Source organism: Schistocerca cancellata, chromosome 10 (assembly GCF_023864275.1).
Source record: "Schistocerca cancellata isolate TAMUIC-IGC-003103 chromosome 10, iqSchCanc2.1, whole genome shotgun sequence".
Taxonomy (NCBI): domain Eukaryota; kingdom Metazoa; phylum Arthropoda; class Insecta; order Orthoptera; family Acrididae; genus Schistocerca; species Schistocerca cancellata.
Genome location: NC_064635.1, coordinates 162,065,414 through 162,081,073, shown reverse-complemented (window position 1 = coordinate 162,081,073; position 15,660 = coordinate 162,065,414). Strand labels below are relative to the sequence as shown.

Below are 15,660 nucleotides of genomic sequence, written 5' to 3'. Positions count from 1 at the left end.
GGTGCCCTGGTTTTCCGCCAAAAGGAACCTGGAACACCTCCGTTACAGACGTATAGCGCCGCCACCTATCAGAACTTTATGAAACTATGAAGCGAGAATATTCCACTATGTCCCACACCGAATCCCGCTTTCTCAATCGAAAATGAAATGTGTTGCATTACGTAATGAACGCCCCTCGTACTATTCGCAGCCAGGCATTTTAAATCTGGCAGAGTGTGTGAAAAATAGCGAGTTCCAGCAGTTCGGAATCCACGTTAATTTGTAGGTCGTCCTATGACTGGCTGTGTAAGTAAGTTCACAGGAAGGCAACGCCTTGTCTCTTGCAACACGACCATGCCTGGTAAAGCACTGGGGTGTTCGATACAATACATGGATTGATGACAGCTTTACTTGCGGGCGCATTATACATTGAAATAGGTCACCTGTTAATAAAAATACTTTGCGATCGAGATAATCGCTTTATTTTACTAACAAAAGGGGGATCGCTACGTTCCAGTGGCGATATCACCATTTCTACCTATGGAGCAAGTTGTCACGGAAGGATGCGAGTGTAGTGAAGATCGTCATACAGCCGCTCTGTTAGGTCTGACGACAACGTTGTCACCTTTTATGCAGCCACTATTAGGTCTGAAGGTAGTCTTTGGCCGTAAGATAACGGTCAGGCGAATCTTTGACTACTTTCACACACTTTGCATTTCGTGGTCATATGTTCGTCCGCCGATGGAAACCACAAGGGCCTACTTTTCTCACTGTGGTCTGTCGTTTTCAAGTTTCTAACATGTTGACTGGCTTACACTCTTTAAACTTCTGAAGTTAGCGGGGGTAAAACACGAGGAGTGAAAAGTTATTTACAACTTGTACAGACACAAGACGGCAAGTTTAAGAATCTAAGTGCATGAAAGGGCAGCAGTCGTTCAGAAGAGAGTGAGGCAAGTTTGTAGCCTATCCCCAATTTTATCGAATCTGGACACTGAGCAAGCTGCTAAGGATAGCAAGTAGAAATTTGGAAAAGGAATTAACGTTATGGAAGGAAGAAATAAAAATTTTCAGGCTTGCCGATGACACTGCAATTCAGAGACAGCAAATGACTTGGGAGTGCAGCTGAACGCAATGGATAGTCTTATAAGGAGGGCAAGTTGAACATTAACAAAAGCAAAACAAGGATACTGGAATGTAACCTAATTAAATCAGGCGGTGCTGAGGGAGTTACGTTTAGTAAACGAGACAAAAGCAGCATACGAGTTGTGCTACTTGGGCAATAAAATAACTTGTGGTAAGAAACGATTTTCTCAAGACGAGGAATTTGTTAACATCAAAGATAAATTTAGTTGTTAAGAAGTCTTTTCCTAAGGGATTTGTCAGAAAAGTGTAGCTGTGTACGGAAGTGACACGTGGACGATAAATAGTTAAGAAAACGCAAGCTTTTCAAATGTAGTGATATAGAAAATTGCTGAAGATTAGACAGATACCGTAACCAATTAGGAGATACTAATAGAATTGGGGAGAAAATTGTGACAATTTAACTAAATGAAGGAAAGTAACTAAAAGAAGGGATCGGTTCATTACACACGTTCTGTGACGTCAAGGAATCCTGAATTAAATATTGGGTATGAATGTTGGGAGTAAGAATCGCAGAGGGGCACCGCGATATGGATACAGCAAGCAGGTTCTAATGAATGTGTGTTTGCTGTAGTTAGGCAGCGGTGACGATGCTTGCACAGGATAGAATAGCATGATTTAAGTAATAATGAAGCTTTCTGTGTGAGAGCCAATTGTATCCTTTATTAAGAGCGTGCTCAGCTGCAGGTTAGGTTACAAAGGATTACACCACCAGCGTGTCTACTATTCAGTTTGTCGACAGCTCCATGTCCCATCATTATAATCTTGCAACCGACACTCAAGAAACAGGTAGAAAGCGCTTTCACAGTTAAGATGTGTGCACTATCTTAATCCATCGCTGTTGGCCGACCACGCCTTTTATCGCGGCTCTGTAGCAGTGGATAAGCTATCTTTACGTTATCTCCAGCAGTGACGGGAGCATGTGTACTCATTTCCGAGCTCTACCTGCAAAAAAAATATTTCCACCGACACCCAGTACTGGAGTAAGTACAAAGTACCGCCGCCATCATGCCGAAGCCTGGTTGGAACACAAGAGGTTTACTAATAGAAAGTGCTTCTCACGATGGTTCGCTTCCCTTCCTCGCAAGGCTAAATTGCACCACAACAAACGGTATATACAGTAACTAATACCCGTCCACTCGGGGTAAAGATCACACCAGAAATCGGAAAATATGGTCTGAACAGGACTAGAAAAAACGGACCAATGAAAGACTAACTACGCCCATTTACGAATTTAGCACAACGCACAACCCACTTCATACCACCCCCCCCCCCCCAGATGTAATCTTGTCCGCTAAAAAAATGTGCCCAAGACCTAGGAATTACGAACATGTGAACAACTGCGAGAATAGTGAATTGAGAGTGCAAAAGTAGTCCTTCCCTTCGAGCCAAAATAGGTTAGAAGATTTACGGTAGTGAAGTGCTATGTTGACAGATGATCAATAGTCACAGCTAGAGCAAAGATAGAAAATAATCCCAGCCTTTATCCCATGTGTGGCTATTGAGCGAACAAGACAGATGACATAGGTTTAGGTCATCTAAACAGAATGCGAGTAAACTAAACGGCAACTAGCATATACCCAAAGACAAGATAGTAAAATAATTAAACGATTGGTCAGTGCAGCAACCAATATCCTTCCCAATTGAATTTTTCACTGGTGGCTCCCCTTATGTGTGAATACCGGGATGTGGAATTTCACCAGGAAATGTAGAGAAAAGTACATAATCAAAAGAATAAGAACAAACCAATTGGCTGGGAGCCTCAACAGAACAAAATTCCTAAACCCACACTTCTAAGGGCATTAATGCCCTTAAGAGCCCCATAAGCTGAGAACATATGGCAGATTATTTAAAACAACCTGCTCATCCAACCCTTATACGGTAGGAACTTGCCATTTAACGAGGAATCCTTGTGACAGGTACCTAGAATTTTAAGGGGGAAGAAGATTAGGATTTAACGTCACATCGACGACGAGGCCATTAGAGACTGAGAACAAGTTCGGGATAAGAAGGAAATCTGTCGTGCTTTTTCAAAGGAACTATCTCGCCATCAGTGATTTATGGAAATCACAGAAGTCTGACTGGCCGGCCATGTATCTCAACCGTCGACTCTCTGAACACGTATCTAGTGTCTTATCATTGCCTTAAGCCTCTCCGTTCAGTGCCTGGAACTGTCCCACAAAAGCAAATACGATTAAGTGCTAACATGGATACTATATACGATACGATTAACTGTGGATTGGCGCTCCGAACTTCTCCGTGGCCTACACATTATTCTAGTAAGCGGAGTGTAGCTTATTTTGCGCATCATAAATACCTGAAAATACTACTTGGTACTAACAACGTTCAGCATACCCTCATAATTATAAGCCTATGAAGTGACATCCCCTTCTTGCGAAATTGCGCTGAATTACCTTTCACCATGCTTTAAACTGAATTATTATTAGATTCATTAAATTGTCCCAATGGCAACAGTGTATTATCACAGCGAAGTACTTAACATGCTTTTCTACCACAAATCTCACATTATAGTCATTTTTGTTCTCATCAAATGAAACAGAATAGTCCCATCAACATTTTACAGCTGCAAAAACGTGCTTGCCGACTTTTACGCCTCAGGGTGATAATAATCTCCCTCGGGTGAAGACTTATTATAAAACCTTAATCACAAATCTTTTTCATATACTTAGCCTCTGGAAAATTTCCTCTAAGACCGTATGTCTAGTCTGTAAAAACTTAACTGCAAGCCTGGGATTTTGTCCGAATTTAATGCGACATGTTAACCGAGAAATTTTTTACAAGGACTCCGTCGCAAAAGACTGTTTCCATAACAGTTCTGTTTATTAAAAAGAGCAACTGTTCTTGCAAACAATAATGGACGAGTACACGAAACGTCTGTATCTATGTAATTAATTAGCTTCAATACTCCCGTCTGGTTGATATTGTCTGCCCATGTAGCCACCCACTCTGCCCGACTATTTCTAGTTGCCTTACACTCTCACAACGAAAGGCCGTTGCCTGCAATGTTGTTATTACGGCAGACTCATTATTCGGAGCAACACTTTAAACTTCTTAAAAATTGTCAGTCTTTTACACTGAGGAGTAAATTCAGTGTTCGATGTTTGTTGCCTGGTAGTGTCAAAACTTATACACCAAATAAAGTACCAGTTTTTGTTACGAATATGAATCATATTTAGGGCTCGAAAACAAACTGCGTTTCTGCTCTGTTGTATTTGTTTACTGGCACCAGTTTTCGGATTATAAGGCTACTGTCGGTTGTTGCGTGACTAAGGCCCAATAAGCCGCAAACTGGCTCGTAATAAATAACGCTTTACAACCTCTGCCAAAGAAGTGACAGAAGACAATATGAATCACTTTGCTACCACAGAAACTCTGCTACTCATTTGATTTGCATCTTTTTGTAACTAACTTCCAAAACAGTGTGTCGCAATTTCACAAAAATCCGCGTAGATGGGTTATGTCTGCTCTGGTGATTAAGTCGTTAAACTTGCTGGCGGCAAACGTCTGGAAATTGGAAACCGGTACCTTTTCAATACTAAAGTAAGTTTTCATTGTTACACATCCTTATAATTTATCGCAATATTTTGACTTCGGCATCTGAATTACCACTAATTTTCTCATTAGAAGCTTCAACTTTACCACGAAATAGACAGCTGACGTTTGTTTTGTGTAGCTACAAAGTACGCCAAGTATCAAGTTTTATACAAAAAGTGTGTGTTAAAAAAGGTGAGAGTTGCTGGAGATTTTTTTGTTGTTGTGTTAGCTCATTGACCAACAACTGATGGTAGAAAGACTGTAACCCTGTGTAAGAAAGCCGTATAACTGTCGAAATCTGATCCCACCCTACCGGAGTGAATTCTAGCAAGCTGAACTACTGTGTTGCCACACCTGCCACTTGAAACACATGTCTACGTTTAACAAGCGTATAAGGACATCAATAATGATGCGGGCTTTCTTGGAAAAGATCCCTCTCTTAGTGGAAACTCAACACTATCTTCGTTACATTACTAATGCTGAAATGCCAAACTGAACAAAAAACATGCAGATGGGTTTAGGTGCTTATTGTTTATATTACGCGAGGAAAAGATTTATAAAACCCAAAGTTAGTTGTCATTTTAATGCCAATACATTGGAAAATTTAATGTTGACAAACATGTTAACCACAATATCAACATTTTTTAGCACAAATTCCAACAATTCGTTCGAAAAATTGCTCTCTCTCATATTAAGACCTAGGACGTTAACAACCGCCAGTTAAGCTTACAGAAATGCACTTTGATTACCTTCTCATTTCCAAAGCAGTACAAATGGCGTCACCACTGTATGTCAGATAAACCAATGATTTATTACTTGTTGACTACATATATAACAACTCTAGGATAGAAAATTCCTATTTCTATTTTTTTACACACAGTATAGTATATCGGTACATGTACTTCTCCCAGAAGACTTTTATAGCACTCTGAAGATACTAACATTTTTCCATTACTTTACCTGCCACAGACAACTATACCGGCAAAATTATGGCAACTAAATGGCACTCCCTTTGATACTACTTGCACCCGGTTAGTAAGTACTTTATTCAGCCAAGGATCATTTTACACTGACAATGGATTTGTCAAATTATTAGTAGGAAAAAGATGAGCCATATAAACTGATATATGAATATACAAAAGTGGAGAGGGCACGTGAATCGATAATAGGCTCAATTCCCCTTATGTTTCATTTATGCACAATTCGTCCTACTTCGCCTATGCGTTGGCACTTTACACTGCCACTACTGCCCACAAATTCTGTGCACTAATGACTTACTTGCATTAGAAATACTCTTGATAATAGCAAGACCATTTTTATTGCTTCTTCAAATATTGAAATCATTTCATTAATTTCTTAGCGCTAGTTAAATTTTATTTAACGAACTGTATCACTCTTCGTCTTCCGGATGACTATCAATTTAATTTGGCGTACAAGGAAATATACTTCGGTACTCGCCGATCAGTCAGTACTTCGAAAATAAGGTACTACTTAGAGCCAGCCGCACTACTACAAATTATTCTAAGCAGTTTATAATTTTGACCGCATACTTTGACAGGAACTATTCTTCAAAGATTTCGTTATGTACAACTAATGTTCAGTAACTGTTTATTACCTTTACCGTCTTTAACCTAAAGTGCTGCAGACTCTTAAACATGGCGTTTATCAAAATTAAACTTACGTTATAAAGATCACTTTCATTACTCTGAAGTCTGCGGAGACAGCTTGCAAACGTTTTCAACGAATGAGAGTTGTCTACATAGCGTAATGAGCACTTCACAATTAGAAATTTCCGGCAGACGGCTACTATGAAGGCGCGGGTGACAGAAACAGTTCGGTCGATTCACCGAAAAACAACTTAATTTCTTCATAAGTGGCACAATACGTGCTTACCTTGTATATCGGCGGGTCGTTCGGTGTCGCAGACACACAGGGACTAACACACACGCCACACACACCCCTGCAACAGCACACTACCAGCCCGAAAATTACCTACACTGCAACGAACTCGCTTTGCACCTAGTCGGACGACCGCTCAACTGCACAGTACAAAGATGGCTGCGCGGCGCAAAGTAGTCGTGGTTTTTAAGCACTTTACGAGGCACAGTTCAGAAACTACCAACTGTAGAAGGAAATGTTTCACGATTCCTCTTATTAATTTGTCCAGTAAAGATTGTAGAATGTGTTATAGACGCAGTAATTCACAATGCCGATTATAAGCGGATAGCTACAAAACTACCATGATGTCACCGGCCCCTTTAGGTTACTGACTGATGAATGAACAAGAAAATGAAAGTGGGCGTGGCACTACGGCAGCAAAAGAATTGGAAATTCCTTTTCTTTGAAACATCGCTCATAGGAGATCTATTAAGACTACAGGCTAAACTAACATTAAATTTCCGTGATGACACGTTTTTGATGAAACACGCAAAAGTGGGTCACTCGAACAGGCAGAAATGGTAGAAGGAAAGTAATTGGTTGCTCTTGTTTATAGAGAGAAAGTTAACCTGTAATTTGAACTTCTTTACTTCCTCAGTGCTCTGTATAATGACAGCAACCAGTATCCCAACTGAAATCTCTAGAAAAACGAGCATTAGCAATATCCTCCCCATACACTTTATGCAAACACTAATCTTTTGCACTTAAATAAACTTGTGATGTGTGTACTTTATAAAACGGTAGTGAGCCTCCACTATTCCATGTTAACACCAATTAACTGCTATGGGAGCCCTCAGCCCCAACCCACAGTAGTTATCGTTTTCAGTATTCAATCACCATGTATTATGTGCTTGATTTAACAAGGAAAGCTAGGGTCTGTCAATAAAATAAGAGCAACAAGTTAATTTTCATATAGTTTGCACTGCTTGTGTGTCAGGGTCAAGTCACTCTCACTATCACAACAGCTACAAGAATGTGTTACAAATATCTGACAAAGAGCAATCTCTTGGAAAAATAAAATGACCATAAGTATATAATTTTAGGTGAAAAAACTTGACAGAGTGTGAACAAAATTGACACTAATACACATTCTTTACTTACCCACATCATCCAACATACATATTTTTTTCGTCCTTCCTCTATATAGCAGTCTCATGGTCTTTTTATGATTGGAGAATCAAAAGTGTGCAGATGGGGAAAGAAATTTATGTATTTATTTGTTTATTTATTTGTTTATGCAAACACTAACCTTTAGGAGAAAGCAGACTTGCCTGTTGTGCTGTAAGGAAGTGTGCTGGGGGCACATCTGATGGGTATCCGTGGCGAGGCAGATTAATGTGATCCCTGAAAAGGAGCAGCAGCCATTTCACACCCACGAGAATCATCTCATTTTTTGGGTCTGTGGACCTAAAACTGAATCTAATCTCATTTAATCAGAAGTTTCAGGGGCACCAGTCTGGAGAATTGATTTATGTAGCCATGTAACATTAACAATTATGGCCTTTCTATGATGATACTGTGAAAGTTAAAAAGCAAGGGAAAACTGCAGCTGCTGTATTCCTTGGGGATATGCAGCTCTACCATATGGTTTAATGATAATAGCATCCTCTCAGATTAATTTTTTTGGAGATACAGTAGTCCCCAATTCAGTTATCCAGGTAGGAACTTTGTCAGAAGGATAAATGTATATGATGTTCAGTGGGTCAGAACATGGGATTTTAGTCCTATTAATTGTACAGAGAGATTAGAGAATTTGAAAAGAGAAATTAATAGGCTGAAAATTATATGTACTGAGAATTAGTGCAAAATGGTGACAGCAATAACACAATTTCTGATCAGTTAAGTACAATTATACAAGATGATCAACACACAGTGAAATAGGAGAAATGAAGAGCTATTGTCTCTTTACTTACTTATTTATTTATTCTTGGACCATTCAGCACAGCAGTATCAGACATGTCGGACTCATTACCAAAATAATATGTGTGGTTACAGAAGACAGTGTGTCAAGTTCAAAAATTAGACTTCATGCAAAATGCTGTAATAGTCACAAAAAATTATTTTGTTGCTTAGTGTATTCTAAAACTAAGTATCTTATCAGTATAAATTGATTTTTCCATTTAAAATTAAGTTTGGTCACTGGTGTTCAACATTTAAGTTAGTGCGCAATAAAAATTGTGGGTGTGGCCCATTGTATGCTCTAAATTGGAGCTTTGATGTTAACTTATGAAAACGTGGTTCTGTGAGCTCTCATGAATGATTAATTAATTAATAGATGAAGCATAGGTATTCAGGAACATAATCATTTATTCTATACTAATCCAGGAAAAATCACAGTAAACAATAATTATAGTTATGTACAAAAATTCCATGCCTCTTCATCGTCTGGACCCGTGTAAATACTCCCAGCACTGCTCATTGCTGTTTTCCCCACCTGCTGAAGCTCACAGTTTTAAATTGTTCTTCTTTTACCAGTGATGTTTTATAAAGAATTATCCCTGGTTGGTGTTTTTAAGCTGAAGGCCATTGGAGTGGATTACTGTCATCATCATTTGTGTGATTTTGTAGTTGGGTTTTTAAGACAGCAGCTTAGTCAGGAAAACTGCCTTTTTATGCATTTTGATGGCAGTGGAACTTTTTTCCCCAGTTTGTCTAATCAATTATGTCTACTACTGTGGGTGTTCTATAGATCCACTGAAAGTTTTCCTCTTCTGCTCTGTCAAATTGTGCGATGAAACATGCTAATCACACTCTTTGGGATGTGTCCAGCAATAAGAACTTTAGGATCGATTATTTCCAAGGGTGTGGACTTCTGGAGGGCAGACATGCACATCATTGCAATATGGCTGTTCTTATTTTGGCTTCGACAGTGGCTGGAATGCATTATCGATGTTTTCTCTTCTGGTTTGATATCCTGATTGAATCTGTATATTCAGGATTCCACTTGCAGCATCAGCCTCATGCCACAAATAAGTGTATAGCATTACATTATTTGTCCATAATGCCCATTTGTAAAATTATATTTAATTTTTGAGTAAAGCAATTGGGAGATATTGCTGCAAATCACATGTAATGGTCTGTGTTTTGTTATTGTTCTTTTCAATTTCTTTATCGGCATTCTTACTTTTCAAACTGCATGAGCTTCCACATGATGTCCTTTGATAGCTTTCATTAACTCAGGTTATTCAGTTTCTGGAGCAGGTGGATTTTCATTTTATCACAAGTTGCACATGTGTCCATACTGAGTTTCATGTTTGGGAACTCCACAAAAAAAAACTATGTAGGCTGCATTGCCATTAGCCCTTATTCCTTTCGCATATTGTTCACACAGAGATGTAATCATAAGGTATGGGGACAAAAAAATTTCACTACAGTGTCTTCTCGAATAGTGATTCTCGTAGCTTGGAATTTTTCTGAGAAATTCTCTGACACTGACTGTAACAGCTTCACGTTTTTCACTCTTGAGTATACCTCACATATCTGTCTGAATTACTCCAGATGAAACCATTCTTAAAAAAAAAAAAAAAACTGTTTCCACAAATCTCCTGGTTTCACCAAATACACCCAAGAAACATGAATTGCACAGTTGTACCATTTCATCATTAAACAGTATATGGGACAAGACTATAACTGCCTTGTAGCTGTGTTCTATCCAGAATCTTGTTCTTCCCGGGTCTCTCAGTTCTACAGGGTGTTACAAAAAGGTACGGCCAAACTTTCAGGAAACATTCCTCACACACAAAGAAAGAAAATATGTTATGTGGACATGTGTCCGGAAACGCTTACTTTCCATGTTAGAGCTCATTTTATTACTTCTCTTCAAATCACATTAATCATGGAATGGAAACATACAGCAATAGAACGTACCAGCATGACTTCAAACACTTTGTTACAGGAAGTGTTCAAAATGTCCTCCGTTAACGAGGATACATGCATCCACCCTCCGTCGCATGGAATCCCTGATGTGCTGATGCAGCCCTGGAGAATGGCGTATTGTATCACAGCCGTCCACAATACGAGCATGAAGAGTCTCTACATTCTGTACCGGGGTTGCGTAGACAAGAGCTTTCAAATGCCCCCATAAATGAAAGTCAAGTGGGTTGAGGTCAGGAGAGCATGGAGGCCATGGAACTGGTCCGCCTCTACCAATCCATCGGTCACCGAATCTGTTGTTGAGAAGCGTACGAACACTTCCACTGAAATGTGCAGGAGCTTCATCGTTCATGAACCACATGTTGTGTCATACTTTTAAAGGCACATGTTCTAGCAGCACAGGTAGAGTATCCCGTATGAAATCATGATAACATTCTCCATTGAGCGTAGGTGGACGACGAAACTAAAATGAGCTCTAACATGGAAATTAAGCGTTGCCGGGCGCATGTCCACATAACATTTGTGTGTGAGGAATGTTTTCTGAAAGTTTGGCCATACCTTTTTGTAACACCCTGTATAAGTCTTGATATGTACATAAATACCAGTGGAAATTTCCCTCTCCCCATTATTCCCTAAATAATATTTCAGATCTTTCACCAGTTAATTTTTCTGAACACTTGTACCTACACAAACATACAGTTTTTGATTCTCTCTTGGGGTACATTTTATTTTTACTTCCCTTCATCTCGTATTTCAACCCCAGATTTCAAAGTATTTTATGAAAATCCCTTTTTCTGCCATGTCCTTCCCTTCGGCCCTCCTTCTCTCCCTGATAGTACCCTTTTCCATAAGATGATTCAGTGGCAAATCATCTCGCATCATCATCAGATTCACTGATGGTAGGATGACAAGTCTTCTCTTTTTCTTTGGAATTATTGGGCTGCAGACATCACAACCAAGGGATCATATCTGTATTTGGTCTGCTGTTGGTACACAGTTGGATGTGCTACAACCTGGAAAAAAAAAGACACAAAATTTTTTACTTATGAGGGAATTTTTAGTTGATCTCTGCTGCTATAGGCATACAAAGGTATGCATGTAGGTAGGTAGTTGTGTTCTGCAAATACAATTGGTGCCAAACTAAGCTTCTTAATTTTCAGCCTGATTTTGAAAAAGCTGCTCCTTCTGATGTTCATCACTGATCAGTTATGTATGAGATCTCAAGTTACAATACATATTGCAATTGTTAGCATTTATTCTTCACAAAGTGCAGGACTTAGCTGACGACCACATGGTACATAGCACAAGTCAGCAGACTTCACCCATTATACATACTCCCATCTGCACTGAGCTCAGGGAAGAATGTGTCATATCAGGATGGGCACAACTGACATGCTATTCTCTACACCAGGTCAATATCCACAAACATAACCCACTATACGCTAATGCACCACTCAACAACAGGTGCTAATAAGACCTGACTCAATGTTTCCAGACAAGGAGTGAAGTGCCTGGGAAGTAGTGCACTTAACTTGTTTTCACCACTTTTGGACTTAACACAGGATCTACTGCAAGCACAGATAGATGTAGATATATGCATATATAACATATATGCAAAGTAGAATAGGATTAGGCAAGGATGTGGCATGAAGTTGGCCATGGCCTTATCAATGGGACCATCCCAGCATTCATCTTAGCAACTTGGGAAAACCATGGAAAATTTAAGTCAGTATGATTGGACAAGGTACAAACCCCACTTATCCTGAATGTGAGTCCAACACATAATACAGCTTTTACCACCTAGCCACCTCACTCAGTATATGATTTGGAAAGAAAACATATGTACCTAGTCCACAAGGAGCTTACATCGTGGAGAAGAATTATTATAAATTGTATTTCTAGAACATGAAACTTTGATACAGTACACTTCTGAAAAAATGAAATTACAGAATACATTATATAACACTGCTGAAAAGAATAACACATGGACACAGGAACACATGTCAATACTACATACATAACAACTAATCTTTGAACTGCTCTCTTCTCTGAGAAACTGTATTGCACTGGATTTGAAACAGAAAAAAACTGAAAACTAACAGCAGAAACATTCTTGTGCAAAGCAAACATAGCATGGATGTTACATCCATCAACAGATTAAAAAGTACTCAACAATAAATGAGGGCATATATTTCTGTAGCCTAATACATTCTTTAATGCTTTAAAATACTTCTCAGTAAGAAATGGTTTTAACTCTGCTCTAAAAGCCATGTATGTTGGCAATGCATTACAAAACGTAACACCAAAGTGGCTGACATATATTTGAGTATGAGTTGCTTCTGTTCACTCTACAGGGGGGAACCCACAGTTGAGAGTGTCACAGCTAAGATAACCACTCTTAGTTTAAAGGTCTCCAAGATTAGCTCTTGTCATCAAAACACATTTTGTTTATGTACAGGAATGATACGTTAAGCACACTCAACTTTTTAAATAGGGACTTGCAGTGAGTCCTTGTAGAGCTTTGTGATAAAATTCAAATAGCATTTTTTCTATAACATAAAACTTCCACTTAATCAAGTATTAATTTTACTCCAGAACACTATTCCACAACCTACAATGGATTGTAAGTAACCAAAGTAAGCCATTTCACGACCTTCTGCAGAGCATGCTTTAGAAATGATTCTCAGACCAAAATGTGGAGAACTGAGTCTTTGGAGAGAATCTCTTGATCAACGTATAGTCCTGAAGCTTTGTACATCATACCATTTCCAACTTAGCCTAGTACCAAATGGAGGTCATGGTTTTATTTCACTCTTACAAATTGAATGTAATGTGTTTTGTCCATATTAGGGGTGATTCAACAATGACTGTAAGGATTTGAGCAGTTGTGGAGAGACATTCCGTAACATTGCCCACTATTAGTCTGATGTCACTTGCAAACAAAATGAGTTTCTGAAATCTGTCTGTCATTCACATAAATAAGAAACAGAAGAGAGCTTAACAGATTACTTTGTGGTACAGCTGCTTTGACTTTCTTTGCATCAGATACAAGTCTGATTATATGAGTAAAATGAGCTGAAATGGATTTCACAACTTGTGATCTATTTTGAAAATATAATGGAAACCACTTGTTTACCATCCCACTTATCCTCATTGCTTCCAACTAATCTAAAAGAATTTCTTAACAGTAATGAAAGATTTAGAAAGGTCTAAATTTACTCATGCACCACTCTTTTTGTTATTTATGTTTCTGGTTATTATGTGTGTAATTCATTATTGTTGTTTCTGACCCCTATGAATGGCGAAGTAAATGAACAAACATAGCCGTAGGTATTTAGCAGTTTCAAGTGGATGTGGGTTGTAGTAGTATCCATTGTAGACCTATCTTACAACTGTATGCACCAGTTGTCCAATGTATAATACATTGATTACAACATTTTTTGCGTCTACATTATCCCATTATCCAGTACTATAAAATAAAGAAATAAATCAATACATTGCAAACCTACACATACTGACAACAGTGCAAATATCTAAATTTTCCTGCAGCATGACATACCCTAAAAGTTTCTATGCCATTAAGCACTATCAAAAGAAAAAAAACCAGCAGGAAAACATGCATTTATTTATTTATTTATTTATTCATCCATAGACCATTTATTACAATACATGAATAATATACCACAGAAATAATATATCCCTATAAAACATTAACAAAATAGGATACGATAAGATAGGGCAAGAAATCAGCCATGGTTTAATCAAAGGAACCATCCCAGCATTCACCTTAGTGACAAGGGAAGCCATGGAAAACCGAAGTCTGGGTGGCTGGATGCGGAATTAAGTCTGATCCTCCAAATGCTGGTCCAGTACATGAAAACTGGTGTAGCCACCTTGCCTGGTACATGATTGGATGGCGAGTTGCAAAATACGTCATCTACATTGTGAGTACAACATGCACAATAAGCAAATAAGTGAAAACATATGAAAAAATTACATAACAGTGGAGAAAAGTACAGAATCCACACTAAGTCAGTCAATGATGTAGGTAAATTATGAAACTTTGATTTAAGACAACCCTCAAAAAAAAAAAAAAACACCCAAGCACATTACGTAGCATTGCTAAAAACCATAAACACACAAACACCTGTCGACACTGTAACCATCGCTATGAGGCTAGCACCAGAAACCTTCTCAGCGGTATCACACTGTATCTGAGGGAACAGAAAACCAACAGTGGAAACATTCTTTAAAAGACAAACACAGCACCAATGGCACATCAGTCAACAGAAGCAGAAGACCCAAACAATGAATGATGGCCTAGTGATCCTATAAGCTACCATATTCATTTACATTTTAGGAACACTTCTCAACAAGAAATGATTTTAACTCTGATCTAAAAGTCATTTCTGTCTCCAATGTCTTTATGAATGTTGGCAGAACTACTATATACTGAATACTATATATAAGATCTAAGTTATGCCATACTAGTGCCTAAAAATATAAGAATAGCAATGGTTTGAACTGAACATGTGTTTAAGAAACAATAAAGATGAAATATGTATGATACAGACATTCTAGGTTGCACTGTTCTTGAGTGGGGCAGCACAATAATGTTTAAAATAGAATTTATGACATAAAATTAATCAGAACTATTCCAAAGCGATTATAAGGCTAGCAATGACAAAAAGAATGAAAATATGACACAGACATTGTAGTTTTCACTGATTGTTAAGTGGAACATCACAGTCATGTTTAGATTAGTTGTCCTGACACAAAAATAATCACATATAGTTCTAAAATAATGATAAGTTTAGCAGTGATATTCACTTTCTTTCAGAAATTCATCGACCATATAAAAAGATCTCTCTATTAATTACTCTCTGAGAGTTAGTTTGAATTTGGGCAGTTGACTATGAAGACATTTAATATGTGATGGAAGTGCATTAAACAGCTCAATGCTGGAGTAATAAACTCCTTTTTAAATCAGATCAAGACTTTTAACTTCAGTATGCCGACTGCTTTTGCTTCTTGTGTTGTTGTAGTAACATTTGCTGCTGTCCTTCAAGAGACAAAAGTTAATGCAGGCAAAAGTCAACAAGGAAAAAATATACTCTGAGGAGGTGGTAAGAGTCCTCATCCTTTAAAACAGGTACCTATGCCTATGGCTGATAC

At 38.3% G+C, this 15,660-nt stretch overlaps 1 protein-coding gene across 5 annotated transcripts in view; it reads right to left on the bottom strand.

Annotated features, from left to right (window-relative positions):
- Positions 1-6,684, bottom strand: part of LOC126106859 (spectrin beta chain) — a 484,283-nt gene extending 477,599 nt beyond the window's left edge. For 2 of the 5 annotated variants that reach the window (XM_049913255.1, XM_049913253.1), the window contains exon 1: positions 6,568-6,684. The gene's annotated coding sequence lies outside the window, so the exon portion shown is untranslated. The remainder of the gene's footprint in view (positions 1-6,567) is intronic. The other 3 variants (XM_049913254.1, XM_049913256.1, XM_049913257.1) reach the window with 3 other exon arrangements.
- Positions 6,685-15,660: the final 8,976 nt, after the last annotated feature.